The sequence below is a fragment of the Polypterus senegalus genome, chromosome 3 (genome assembly GCF_016835505.1).
Source record: "Polypterus senegalus isolate Bchr_013 chromosome 3, ASM1683550v1, whole genome shotgun sequence".
NCBI classification, from domain to species: domain Eukaryota; kingdom Metazoa; phylum Chordata; class Cladistia; order Polypteriformes; family Polypteridae; genus Polypterus; species Polypterus senegalus.
In genome coordinates this window covers 20291263-20304473 of record NC_053156.1, presented here as the reverse complement: position 1 = coordinate 20304473, position 13211 = coordinate 20291263, and the positions used below count along the sequence as shown (strand labels likewise).

General features: G+C 41.2%; 1 protein-coding gene across 2 annotated transcripts in view; it reads left to right on the top strand.

Moving 5' to 3' along the window:
* Positions 1 to 8628: 8628 nt before the first annotated feature.
* znf740b (zinc finger protein 740b) overlaps positions 8629 to 13211 on the top strand; it is a 34839-nt gene continuing 30256 nt past the window's right edge. For both annotated transcript variants that reach the window (XM_039746750.1, XM_039746749.1), the window contains exon 1: positions 8629 to 8765. The gene's annotated coding sequence lies outside the window, so the exon portion shown is untranslated. The remainder of the gene's footprint in view (positions 8766 to 13211) is intronic.

The following is a 13211-nucleotide window of genomic DNA, read 5'->3' as shown; positions in this document are numbered from 1 at the left end:
CTCCAAACTGAATGTCAGAATGGGAAAGAAAGGTGATTTAAGCAATTCTGAGCGTGGCATGGTTGTTGGTGCCAGACGGGCCGGTCTGAGTACTTCACAATCTGCTCAGTTACTGGGATTTTCACGCACAACCATTTCTAGGGTTTACAAAGAATGGTGTGAAAAGGGAAAAACGTCCAGTATGCGGCAGTCCTGTGGGCGAAAATGCCTTGTTGATGCTAGAGGTCAGAGGAGAATGGGCCGACTGATTCAAGCTGATAGAAGAGCAACTTTGACTGAAATAACCACTCGTTACAACCGAGGTATGCAGCAAAGCATTTGTGAAGCCACAACACGCACAACCTTGAGGCGGATGGGCTACAACAGCAGAAGACCCCACCGGGTACCACTCATCTCCACTACAAATAGGAAAAAGAGGCTACAATTTGCACAAGCTCACCAAAATTGGACAGTTGAAGACTGGAAAAATGTTGCCTGGTCTGATGAGTCTCGATTTCTGTTGAGACATTCAAATGGTAGAGTCAGAATTTGGCGTAAACAGAATGAGAACATGGATCCATCATGCCTTGTTACCACTGTGCAGGCTGGTGGTGGTGGTGTAATGGTGTGGGGGATGTTTTCTTGGCACACTTTTGGCCCCTTAGTGCCAATTGGGCATCGTTTAAATGCCACGGGCTACCTGAGCATTGTTTCTGACCATGTCCATCCCTTCATGACCACCATGTACCCATCCTCTGATGGCTACTTCCAGCAGGATAATGCACCATGTCACAAAGCTTGAATCATTTCAAATTGGTTTCTTGAACATGACAATGAGTTCACTGTGCTAAAATGGCCCCCACAATCACCAGATCTCAACCCAATAGAGCATCTTTGGGATGTGGTGGAATGGGAGCTTCGTGCCCTGGATGTGCATCCCACAAATCTCCATCAACTGCAAGATGCTATCCTATCAATATGGGCCAACATTTCTAAAGAATGCTTTCAGCACCTTGTTGAATCAATGCCACGTAGAATTAAGGCAGTTCTGAAGGTGAAAGGGGGTCAAACACCGTATTAGTATGGTGGTCCTAATAATCCTTTAGGTGAGTGTATCTGGACATTTGAGTGGGACAACTGAGTGAAGAACTGACATTGGACTCAGAAGGAATGGGCAGCTAGAAGAAAAAGCCACAGCTTGGTGCCATACACATCATCAGATCTAGTGTGGCGTATCCAGGTAAAGTGCTGCTACCAATGCTTCAAAATAAGCTTGGTTTAATGAAGCACTTTGTCAAAGCCCTATGAAAAGATTAATGTTGTTTTATAAGTATTTGTGCCAATGAGAAGCCAAGCAAAAGGAAACATTTTATTGACCAATTAAACAGATTACAATATTCAAGCTTTCAGGACAGCTCAAGCCCCTTCTTCAGGCAACTTGCTGTTGTACTTGTGTCAAAGTTTTCAGGGGTTTCTCTGAAACTAAAGTGAAAGAGGGCCTTTTTGCCAGACCTGATATAAGAAAATTGATATTTGATGGTGTAATAAATGTCATTTTTAAGTTTTTAGGTAACAATACATATTTTAATTGTAAGAAACAGTGAAAATGTATTAGTTAAGTATAAGGAATTGGGTTCTTACATGAGACTCAAAGCTCACTGTTTGAATTAGCATTTGGAATTTTCCCTGAGCAGCGAATGAGGAGCAGGATGAAAGATTCCATCAAGATATCAAAGACATGGAAAGAAGGTACACGAGACTTTGGGATCTCAGTATGATGGCAAACTACTGCCAGAAACTCACCAGAAAAAGGACAAATGACAGGTCAACAACTGAAGTTTTGGTTAAAAAAACTAAGAAGTAACAAAGACAAGTCAGGCTATATGTTAATCAATTAATACATATTGTTGTTTTGGCACTAATGGCTTGGAATTCTACACAATTATGGTTAACCACGAGACAGACTCAGGGTGACATATAATGATACACTTTACATTTTTAAGCCTGAATAATGCTCAGGACAGTGTTGTGCTGAAATCTAGTGGACAACACAATGCAGCAAAAAATTCAAAATATTTCTATGCATTTTGCCACTCTAAGGTAACTCATCAATTTTCATGAGTGGGACAGAGCCTCCAACCAAAAATACAAAGGCAAACGAAAAGCCGTAAGGCAGTTTTAGAATAAACTGAAACTGAACCAAATTGAGCAATAGTGATGTCAATGTGAATTGGTCATCAGACATTGACACAGAATGTGAAACTGATGCATGATATGATATTGTACAACCAAACTGCCATGATGTGCCTAGTGAATGTGGTCACATGAAGCTTCACCAGTGCGACAGTAGCTGCATGGCAAAAAGCAAAATAATTACAATCAAGTGGAAGGACAAGGAGGATGTTAGCCCCCTAAGCACTGTTCACAATGCAGCAGCTGTCAATGTTGGTGTCAGAGGAAATATGAAAGTCATTAAACTGTCGTAGCCTACGATAACAAAATGGGTGGAATCAATTGTGTAGATCTGCGCAAGCAACAGAAAAAATATTATAAGAAAAGTGTGCAAAGAAATGCGCTTGTACTGTCCTGATTGCAACATCATACTGTGCATTGGTGACTGTTTCAAAACATATCACCTGAGTCTGTATCAGTACAGCATTGGACACCAGACGGACCTTTGCTGCTGTATTTATGTTGCTATTTTAGTATTTAAATGTTTCTGTTACACAAAACTAGATTCTTTATCTTGTTGAAAAATTTGTATATTTTTGGCTTGATCTTCCTGCAGTAAATATAACACTAAAGAGGGAAAAAAAACTTGAATAAAAATGTTCAAGTTAAATTGATTTTCAATAATATTGTACACATCAATACATAGTGTAATTTGTTAGATTTTAATTAATTTTACTTTCAGTTTTGTAATTAAAGGTTGTGGAGGACTTCGTCTTGTGGTGTAACCACCTTCATCTCAACATCAGCAAGACAAAAGCCTCATGTATAAACGGTGCGTACGCACAGAAATGTTGCGTAAGAACTTTTCCACGTTCAAATCGCGATGTATAAAACCTACACTTGACGTAAATCCACGCACTTTTCCGCGGTACCTCATACCTTGTCGTACGCAAGTTCTCCGCTCGGTTTTGCAGACTGGCGGCACCCAGCGTCAAAGCACTGCTACTGTTCCTGTGTGGTTACACCTTATTTTCATGACGCGGCTTTATAAATACACTGAAACTAACCGCATATTGTTTATTAGTGTAATGCATCTGATTGTAATTAACTTGTAACAATATAATGGTTCAGGGAACAGCCATAGTATTCCAAATACCATAACTGCTTTAGCGTTGTTACTCTCACTTCTTCTTCTTCTTCTTCTTCTTCTTCTCCTTCTTCTTTTTCTCCTTTCAGCTCCTCCCATTAGGAGTTGCCACAGCGGATCATCTTTTTCCATATTACTCTCACTGCACCACTCAGAGTATTTATATCACTGTATCTGAGTGTGAATCACAGCAGCAGCTGATCGGAAAGAGAATTATCGGTATACAGCTTTAAGGACACGCTGTCTCAGCCACTGCAAAACGTTTTAAAGCCTTTCCTGTACGGACCTCGCGGTTCAGAAACAGTTTCATCCCAAGAACTTTAAATGCACTCAATCAATTGCTTCTTGTAGAACTGTCTGTACTTATAAGTACAATCACCTCACTGTAAACTTGCACTACAGTTATAATATCTCACAACCTGAGCCACTTTATAAAGCGTGTATTTACATATGATGACGATATCATTTTTAAGGTGAAATGCAGCAAAATATGTTTATTAAATTATACAGATAAAACTTTAACTTCATTTAAATAATCTATATTCTTCACTGGGAGTGTCATGAAGGATAGAATAATTAAACATGTACTACGAAGATATTTCAATGTTCTTTAAACGTTTTGAATAATCTGCGCTAAGCTTACAGATGGCTTAACTTCTATTACAGAGCTGATTGTGTGGCGATCGGTTACTTGGGAAAAGAAAAGCAAGGACTCTTGGGGCGGCCACGCCAATATATATTGAATATAAAACAGAAAGAGAAAATAACAACACAGCTAAAAACGCAGCGACAAATTTCGACAAAAGATAATGCTTGTCATGAGCACGAGGCTCATGAAACACATGTTTAATAATGTGCTTTAGCTCCTATCATCATGAAAATGACATCACGTATACATCTCAGTATTTTAGTTATTCAGAGAGCTGTAATATCACGAATGTAATGGACTCTGTGTCCAGTTGAAGGAAGAGAGCCAGTTTAAGAAGCAAGTAGTGATTCACACACATAGATCACATACGAGTAGAAGATCAAATACAAAACAAAGCATTTAACGTGCTACTTTAATTACGATGTAATTTTGAGAAACTGGTTAATTAAACGATTTTAAGATGAAGTTTATGATGTTCTACTAAATGACAAAATAAACTACGTGATTAAAGTGGAAAATTCGAGATTAAAGTTGACATTTCGTGCTTTTTCCCCACCGTGTGCCTTTTTTCTCTGTACCCTAATAAGCTTTCATATGACACTCAGACGGTGGGCTACAACTCTTCTTTTCACGGCGACTTTGATATGTGACTTCTTTTTATTTCCGGCACTGTGCGATTTTGTGAATGTGAGCTTTCAAGTTTCTCCAACACGCTATGTCACTCGATCAACTTCCTTTTGTTGATTATACCACGGCTTATTTGAACAAATAGTATGTTTTTCCTTTGCCTCCACTTGGAATTCGCTGAAATTCTTATATTTTCCCCGTGCTTTTCCCATTGTCTTTTCACAGAAGGCTGCGCTTAAGGGTGATTTATATTGATTTGCATATTCAAAGAGGCGTAATTCTGGGAGGATTTGGGGCGTTACAAAATGCGCGTGCACGAGCGTTAGTTTTCACGCTGATCGGGATTTATGTAGCGGAAGAACGTGGAAGTTGGAGTACGCACAGATTCCTGCAGCTGGATTTTTCTGTGCGTAAGCACATTTCGGCTTTTGTGCTTAGGCCATGTTATAGTGCGAGTTCTACGCACGGCGTTATACATGAGGCCCCAGGTGTCTACATGACCATCATCATCTACAGTGGGATGCAAAGGTTTGGGCAACCTTGTTAATAGTCATTATTTTCCTGTATAAATCGTTGGTTGTTACGATAAAAAATGTCAATTAAATATATCATATAGGAGACACACACAGTGATATTTGAGAAGTGAAATGAAGTTTATTGGATTTACAGAAAGTGTGCAATAATTGTTCAAACAAAATCAGGCAGGTGCATAAATTTGGGCACCACAAAAAAGAAATGAAATCAATATTTAGTAGATCCGCCTTTTGCAGAAATTAGAGCCTCTAAACGCTTCCTGTAGGTTCCAATGAGAGTCTGGATTGTGGTTGAAGGTATTTTGGACCATTCCTCTTTACAAAACATCTCGAGTTCATTCAGGTTTGATGGCTTCTGAGCATAGACAGCTCTCTTTAACTCACACCACAGATTTTCAATTCTATTCAGGTCTGAGGACTGAGATGGTCATTCCAGAACGTTGTACTTGTTCCTCTGCATGAATGCCTTAGTGGATTTTGAGCCGTGTTTCGGGTGGTTGTCTTGTTGAAAGATCCAGCCCCGGCGCAGCTTCAGCTTTGTCACTGATTCCTGGACATTGGTCTCCAGAATCTGCTGATACTGAGTGGAATCCATGCGTCCCTCAACTTTGACAAGATTCCCAGTCCCTGCACTGGCCACACAGCCCCACAGCATGATGGAACCACCACCATATTTTACAGTAGGTAGCAGGTGTTTTTCTAGGAATGCTGTGTTCTTTTTCCTCCATGCATAACGCCCCTTGTTATGCCCAAATAACTCCATTTTCGTTTCATCAGTCCACAGCACCTTATTCCAAAATGAAGCTGGCTTGTCCAAATGTGCTTGAGCAGACCTCACGCGGCTCTGTTTGTGCTTCCTCTTCATCACTCTCGCATACAGCATCTCCTTGTGTAAAGTGCGCCGAATGGTTGAACAATGCACAGTGACTCCATCTGCTGCAAGATGATGTTGTAGGTCTTTGGTGCTGCTCTGTAGGTTGACTCTGACTGTTCTTCTCACCATTCATCGCTTCTGTCTATCTGAGATCTTTCTTGGTCTGCCACTTCGAGCCTTAACTTGAACTGAGCCTGTGGTCTTCCATTTCCTCAACATGTTCCTAACTGTGGAAACAGACAGCTTCCATCTCTGGGACAGCTTTCTGTATCCTTCCCCTAAACCATGATGGTGAACAGTCTTTGTCTTCAGGTCATTTGAGAGTTGTTTTGTGACCCCCATGTTGCTACTCTTCAGAGAAAATTAAAGGAGGAGGGAAAGTTACAATTGGCCCCCTTAAATACTCGGATTCACCTGTGTATGTAGGTCAGGGGTCACTGAGCTTACCAAGCCAATTGGAGTTCCAATAATTAGTTCGAAAAGTTTGGGAATCAATAAAATGACAACGGTGCCCAAATTTCTGCACCTGCCTGATTTTGTTTGAACAATTATTGCACACTTTCTGTAAATCCAATAAACTTCATTTCACTTCTCAAATATCACTGTGTGTGTCTCCTATATGATATATTGAACTGACATTTTTTATCGTAACAACCAATGATTTATACAGGAAAATAATGACTATTAACAAGGTTGCCCAAACTTTTGCATCCTACTGTATTTCTTCCACATGAAGCCTGAAAACCATGAGGACTGACTGAGATCATTTATGTTAGGTAGAATGCCCAGTGGGGGCTGGGTGGTCTTGTGGCCTCGGAACCCCTGCTGGTTTTGTTTTTTTTTTCCTCCGGCCCTCTCCAGCTCTTTTTTTTTTCCTATCCTCCTGGCCATCGGACCTTACTTTATTCTTTTTTACCTAGTATTGGCTAATCTGATTTGTATATTTTTCTTCCTTCATCTTGTAAAGCACTTCATTTGTATGAAAACGTGCTCTAGAAATAACTGTTGCTGTAGTTGTTGTTAATAATTAATTTCAAAACTTTATTTGGTTTTTAGCTTTAAAATAGTGGGCTTTTTTTTTCAATTTTAAACCTTCACTTTGGGCAGTAAGGAGACATGGGTTTGCTTCCTGGGTCCTCCCTGCATGGAGTTTGCATGTTCTCCCCGTGTCTGCGTGGTTTTCCTCCCGCAGTCCAAAGCCATGCAGGTTAGATGCATTGGCGATCCTAAATTGTCCCGTGTGTGTGTGTGTCCTGCAGTGGGCTGGCACCCTGCCTGGGATTAGTTCCAGCCTTGCATCCTGTGCTGGCTGGGATTGGCTCTAGCAGACCCCCGTGACCCTGTGTTGGGATATAGCAGGTCGGTAAATGACTGACTGACCTTCACTTCTCAAAAACCTTGAACAATTCTGCTGCCAAATTTGGATTCATATTCAAATTTATAAAGAACGCATCAACTTTTTTTGCAAGTCAGTATTATCAGTTATCTTAAAAGGCACACCAGGCCATTTTTAAATATCTGAAAAATATATTGTTATTATTTAATTAAATATTTGTAAATGCATTTGGAATATATAAAAATACATTGCAGGTATCTTAAAATGTATATTTATTTTGAGACATCGAAAATTGGGTTTCACAAATCTGAAAAGGTAAATTCATTCTGAGATATCTCTAAATGTGATTTTTTTAACCATAAATAAAAGATACCTAAAATACATTTCAAGATATCTGATGTACTTTGCCCATTTTTACATCACTCCTTAAGATACATTTTAATTCATTATAATTATTAGCGCTGTGCTTGTCTACTTTATTGTCTATCCATCCATCATCCAACCCGCTATATCCGAACTACAGGGTCACGGGGGTCTGCTGGAGCCAATCCCAGCCAACACAGGGCACAAGGCTGGAAACAAACCCTGGACAGGGCGCCAGCCCACTGCAGAGCACACACACACACTAAGGACAATTTAGAATCGCCAATGCACCAAACCTGCATGCCTTTGGACTGTGGGAGGAAACCGGAGTACCAGAAGGAAACCCACGCAGACACGGGGTGAACATGCAAACTCCACTTAGGGACCTAAACCGTGCCGCCCCTAATTTATTGTCCTATTGCTTATTGTTTTTTGCGCTGTATTATTTTTTGGGTGTACAGCACTTTGGTCATCTGCTGTTGTTTTTACATGTGCTATATAAATACATCTGATATTGATTTGAAGATGTCAATACAATCATCTTTTTCATGTAGATTGCTGCACCCTGCACCCACCGTACAATACCCTCTCACTTTACAGATCAGGTTCCTCCTTCTTTACCAGATAGCCGCGCCCCTCGCCTCATCTTCCCCCGCCCGCAGGTAGCCGTCTACGCCATCTTTGTGTGCCGCTACCAAATACCTTACAAACATGGCCGACCCAGGAGTCTCCTTGTTCGACTACATCGTCGTTACTGTAAAATACACACGAATCGTTAAGATTTGGCATTTGTCTTATTAGCACTTATTTAATCTTATTTCACCGATGGCGTATTTGCCTTTCCTTTACTGCTATAGCCGGAGAAACCGAAGAGGGCCCGCTAATCATCCTTTGCCAAAATGGCCGACGTTTGGCGAGGTTGGCGCACGCTCGCCAGTCACGTGTTCGTGTAGTCCGCGGGAATACTTCCAGGGTCGTTTCCTGTGTTTGTAAACTGAGAGACCGAGCGAAAAACAAAACAAGAGGAAAAAGAAAACCAAAGGCGCAGAGAAACACAAGGGAATTCTGCACCAAGGGATTCCTAGGTAAAACAGACGAACGCCGGAGACGCGGTGCTTCCTTATTCGGGGTCTGTAGTTTGGTATTGAGCAACTGGGGGAGGCCGTGATTCCCGTTGTACCGCCTGCTTCTGAGGTTTTTTACCGACATTACGTAAATTTATTTTTGTAGAAGGGGAGGAGCCGGTCCATCAATAAACAAATCGCGAACGATTATACCGCTTCTGTACTCGGTCACATCTTCTCTTCTTCAAGCCCCAACTGATCTTAACAGTAATTAATCAAACTGAAGCAAATACTGCACTCATAGAGAGTATGTGTTGTGCATAAGCTGTGACGAAAACCTTTTAAATATGCGGTCATAAGAGGTCTTCCGTGTAACGGGAAAATCATGCCTGTCAGAAAGGACTGTTTTCGGGTTACCAAAGGGACCTGAGACAGACAGCCGTGAAAAGGTAAAAGTTTAAATGTGGCGCTTGTATCTTTATAATGACGAACGATCTTCGGCTCGACTGATCCGAAGCGATCAGAGCAAGTACAGTAAAGGCAGCTCAGGTAGCTGATTGGCTGGAGAAAAATAGTTCGTGCAAAACTGGGCGTGCTCTCGCGACTCCTGGTGTATTGACGTATTATTGCGCTGGCATGGATTCTTTTTCTCCAGCCACCCAACAATTCGGTGGCCGAGCCATAAGGTCAAAAATTCGTTGAGTCTCTTTGGACTTGCTTACTTAGCAATGTCGGTTTTCGGGGGTGGGGGGTAAGATTTGCCCCTGTTTTGCTCATTACATGGCTGTTTTAGGTGGCTGGTATCTTTAAAAGGACAGCTCACCTTTGCCACACTAGATGGAATTCTGTAGCACTGAAGGCTTGCTGTTGTAATAGCCGCCCCTGTCACTAGTGATGGAATGCCAGCTCATAGTGTGGGTGATGCATCTCTGGTTGTTGCGTAGCTTTCCCCTTCAACCATATCTAACATTTTGAAATGGTGGAGTTGTCTTTATTTCTGTTTTGGCCATGAGGCCAAAGATAAAATCACATCATCAGGGGTCTTGAGTGCTTTGCTGTTAGGTGACACAGCAAAGGCTCACCATGCGTCAGTGGCAACTCTGTCTGCAACACTTTTTTCCATCTTCGTGAGGCCTAAGCTTTGCCGGCACCATACACCCGTGCCAATGGACTTTAGCAGATGAAGCCTTAGAGGCAACAGTCTCTAAACTGTTTCACTGCCTATACTGCTTCTGCAGACGGCAGAATTCCATCCTTAAGACTCTACAGCAACTCCTCAGAAGAGCCAAACAAGTCAATTTTAGGTCTTTGCAGCACTAGGTGCTTTGTCAAGTCAGGCTGTAGATCTTCTTGACCCGTTCCTGACAACAATGTAGCACAGAGTGCCAGGAAACTTCCTATTTTGTTTTTGTCTTTAGTTGTGGGGGTGGGCTCTGTCTGCATTAGGTCGATGATTGATTTAATTCAGTATTTAATGACTTGGATGTTTTCTTGTTTCCATCCCTTGACTTGTGTTTTACAATCAGCCTTTTGTGGAGTTGCTTGGAGTGTTATTTTGTCTTTATTGTAGGTATACAGTAGGTCAGTCCACCATACTGATTCACCACAAGTTGGACCTTCCACATACCAATCAATCAATCAACATTTATTTATATAGCACATATTCATGCAAAAAAAATGTAGCTCAAAGTGCTTTACAAAATGAAAAGAAAAATAGAAGACACAATAAAAAAATAAACATAAGTCAACATTAATTAACATAGAATAAGTGAGGTCCGATGGCCAGGGTGGACAGAAAAAACAAAAAAAAAACTCCAAAAGCTGGAGAAAAAAATAAAATCTGTAGGGGTTCCAGACCAAGAGACCGCCCAGTCCCCTCTGGGCAATCTACCTAACATAAGTCAAACAGTCCTCTTTGTATTTAGGGTTTTCATGGAAGGACCTGATGATGATGATGGTCACATAGACTTCTGGCTTTCAGTCCATCAATGTTGGTGCATCAGGATGCTTTGAGTAGGTGGTGGTGGCGCAGGCCGCCACCACAAAGAAACCGGAAAAAGAAACAGAAGAGAGAGTTGGGGTCAGTACGGATTTTAGAGCCACTATGAATAGTTATTGTGATGAATTGAACATCCAGAGTATCAGGATTAAGTTAAAGTGAAGTTAGGAGAAGGTCATGTTAAAGTAATGTGTTTTCAGCAGTGTTTTAAAGTGCTCCACTGTATTTGCCTGGCGAATTCCTATTGGCAGGCTATTCCAGATTTTAGGTGCATAACAGCAGAAGGTCACCTCACCACTTCTTTTAAGTTTAGCTTTTGGAATTCTAAGGAGACACTCATTTGAAGATCTAAGGTTACGATTTGGAATATAAGGTGTCAGACATTCTGATATATAAGATGGAGCGAGATTATTTAAGGCTTTACAAACCATAAGCAGAATTTTAAAGTCAATCCTGAATGACACAGGCAACCAGTGTAGTGACATCAAAACTGGAGAAATGTGTTCGGATTTTCTTTTCCCAGTTAGGATTCTAGCAGCTGCATTCTGCACTCATTGCATTTGTACTAGCATCAATTGAAATCCCAGATTGGTGATCTACATTGAACTAATGATGGGACTTTTAAACCCTAGTGGCAGTACCCCTAAGGATTTAGGTGTGCCATATTAAAGGGTGTAATGTTTATGTGATCAATTATTTTGTTTTTCATATTTGCGGTTAATTGAGACCACTAAAAAGATCTGTTTTCACCTTGACATTACAGCAATATAGCCACAACATTAAAACCACCAGTGTAATATTTTGTAGGTCCCTCTCATGCTGCTAAAACAGCTCCGACCCTTTAAGGCATAGACTCCACAAGACCTCTGAAGGTGTCCCGTGGTATTTGGCACCAAGACACTAGCAATAGATCCTTCAAGTCCTTGGTTTTTCCAGCAAATCCCACAGTTGCTCGATCGTTTGAGATCTGGGGAATTTGAAGGTCGAGCCAGCACCTTGAATTCTTTTTCATGTTACACAAACTACTCCTGAACAATTTTTGCTGTGTGGCAGGGCACATTATCTTGCTGAAAGAAGCCAGTGCCATTTGGGAATTCCATTGCTGTAAAATGTGTACGTTGTCTGTAACAATCTTTAGTTAGGTGGTACATGTCAAAGTGACATCCACAGGAATTCCAGGACCCGAGGTTTCCCAACAGAACATTGCCTAGAGCATTACACTACTTCTGATAGCTTGCCGCCTTACAATAGTGCATCCTCCTTCCATCTCTCCTCCAGGTATACGACAGACATGCACCTGACCATCCCTCATGATCTAAAAGAAAACTAAACATAATTCATCAGGCCAGGCCACCTTCTTCCATTGCCCCATGGTCCAGTTTTAACGCTCAAGTGCCCATTCAAAACCTTGTTGAACTGACTGCTCGCTTACAGCCTAGTATATCCCACCCCTGGACAGGTGCCATGGGAACGAGACAATCAATTGTGTTGACTTCACCTGTCAGTTGTTTTAAAGTTGTGGCTGATCAGTGTACTGTAGATTCTGTTTCTGCTGATCAGTGACAAAAAAAAAACAACAAATGAAATCCACAGTGGTTCAGTGGTGTACATTGTAACCTATACAATGTCCAAGGGGTTGAATACTTTTTGTAGGCCTGTATATATTTAAATTAGCCCTTATAGTTGCTTGTGCGCATTTTGCATTGGAATGCTGAGTCAACATAAACCATTTTTCTTTTTTTGTATTTGAGGCCCACATACCAAATGTATGAACCAGATAGTTAAACTGGTTTGCAGGTTTGTATCTAGTTAGGCCTTGTTCACACGGGTGTTAAGTTTTTGGATAAACGAACTTGCTCTGAACGTCCTAGACGTTTATGTTGCATTTTGTGGTGGCGATCGATTGACTTCTACACCGGCGTTTGTTTGTCTCTGTCTAACGCCAGCCTGCAGCCCAAATTGTAGTTTGTGTGTTAACCTGTGGAGGCAGTGTCGGGAACTGGATATGAAAGCCCTTGTCGTTTTATTTGAGGTGCCTCCTTTCAATATGGACCATTTTGCTATGTTAGATATTAATCTTCTTGTTTTAAAATACTCGTAATACGCTGCATGTAGGGAGAGAAAAATCGCCGCTACTGGGTTCATCCTCTGACTGCACAACGTTGGGTTAAAGGAAGTTTTTTTGTGCTTTATGAAGAAATGCGAAAATTTCCGCGCAAGTTTTTTAATTACTGTCGGATGTTGGTTTCCACTGTTCCACTGAACAAGGCCTAATTGATACCAAATACAGAAAATACCAAGCATTTGAAAAGCAGGCAAAATTCCTAAATGAAATGGACAATCTCTAGAAAATGGCCAGTCAAAAGGAGTATTTAGGCCTTGTTCACACGGGCGTTAAAATCGAAGCGCTTTTTGCGTCAGAAGGCGTCCGTGAGCGATCAAGCGCGAGTGTTTTCTACAAGGAGTCA